Raw genomic sequence first — 2,067 nt, forward strand, 5'->3', positions numbered from 1 at the left:
ATCTTTCTGATATTCTCTGCTTTCAGCCAAGATCCATCGGACATCTGCAATGATATCTCTCATTCCACGGCCTCTTCTGAATCCAGCTTGAACCTCTGGAAGTTGGCTGTCAATGTCTGATTGTAGCCATTTCTGTATGACCTTTAGCAAAACTTTACTCGCTTGCGATATCAAAAATATTGTCTGATGATTTCCACATTCTGTTGGGTCACCTCTCTTTGGAACAGGCACAAATTTGGATCTCTTCCAATCAGTCGGCCAGATAGTTGTCTTCCAAATTTCTTGGCAGAGATGAGTGAGTGCCTCTTGTGCTGCCTCACTTTCTTGAAAGGTGTCAATTTTTATTCCATCAATTCCTGGTGCCTTGTTCTTTGCCAACTCCTTCAATGCACTTTGGACATGTTTGGTAAGATCAGAGAAAAAGAGGAAGACTCCCAATAAGATGGATTGGCCAAGTGGCAGCATCGATGGACTCAAGGGTGGCAACAGTAGTGAGGTTGCCCCAGGATTGGGCAGTGTTTCATTCTGCTGTGCATAAGGTCACTATGAGTTGGTACTGACTTGATGGCACCTAATAACAACAACCACACCAATAGCACAGTTAAAAAATACATAAATTATAATGTATTGAAAAAAGAAATATATTCACCAAACTTACTGCTGTTGGTTCCAACTCATAGCAAGCATATATGTCAGAGTAAAACTGTTCTACAATTTTCCTGGGGCTATAAATCTTTCCAGAAGCAAAATGCTTCATGTTTCTCCTGTGGAGCAGCTGATAGGTTGGAGCTGCTAATCTTTTAGTTAATAGCCCAAAGTTTAATCCACCATACCACAAGGTTTCTCAAGGAGTACTTGGTTCTCTACAATAATAGTAGGAGACATTCACACATCACTTTCAACAACAACAACAACAAAAAAAAAACCCCAGAAAAATTTGAATGAAGCCAAACAAAAAATCAGCAGAAATAAACATCACAATCAACCAATTTGATCTCACCAACATATAGGATGGTAAGTAAAAATGTATTTATCCTAGAGTTCCAGTTTATTCATGTACAAGGGAGGAAAGTTAATAGCATTATTCAAATTTATACACTAACGACTAATGACAAAGATAAAGAAACTGAAGGCTTTCATCAACTTCTGTTGTCTGAAATCATACAAACATGTAATCAAGATGCAATGATAATTATTGGTGACTGAAATAAGAAAGCTAGTAACAAAGAAGAGAAATTGGTAATTGGAAAATATGACCTTGGTAATAAAAAAAGACACCAGGAGTTTCTATGATAGAATTTTTCAGGTCCAACCACTTATTCATTGCAAATACCTTTTTCAGAAACATAAATGATGACTATACACATGGGCTCCCCCAGTTGAAATGCACAGGAATCAAACTGACTATATTTCTGGGAAGAGATGATGGAGAAGTTCAGTATCATCAATCAGAGACAAAGGTGATGGGTTAGCTCCAGAAAAGTCCATCAATTACTTATGTGCAAGTGCAAGTTGAAGCAGAAGAAAATGAAACCTGTCGAGGTCCTATGTCGGGGTCCAGCCTCGACAAGGAAGTGTGGGTGTCACGAAGTAGGGAGATCTGGTGGTGAAAGGGATAGAGAAAGACAGAGAAGAAATATATACAAAAAAACAGATATGATGCAAGCTGGCAGGTAGGCAGATCTGCAAACATATTGCCTACATTGCATGCAGAACTACTCTACCTCAGTCTTTTAGTCTCTTTTTTAGGGAGGGATTTGTTAAAAAGGAAGAATGTAATTCACAAAGGGAGGATGTGATTTTTTAGATAAGATAGGATACAGAACTGAAATGTGATTAATCATTCAAAACAGGACATAATGATTCACAGGAACAATTTTTAAGATATTTTCATAGTTTTTCTTAACAATCTAACATTTTTATTTTTACAAAAAAAAGGTTCAATCAAGCTGTTATATATTAACTTTTAGGCTTAAATGATCTAGAGCAGTGATGTGCGGTTTCTTAAGGATACTTAACATAAAGCAAGGTTCCTGAAAGGAGCCAAGCTGTCTCTGTACACTTTGC

Source organism: Chrysochloris asiatica, unplaced genomic scaffold (assembly GCF_000296735.1).
Source record: "Chrysochloris asiatica unplaced genomic scaffold, ChrAsi1.0 scaffold00388, whole genome shotgun sequence".
Lineage (NCBI taxonomy): Eukaryota > Metazoa > Chordata > Mammalia > Afrosoricida > Chrysochloridae > Chrysochloris > Chrysochloris asiatica.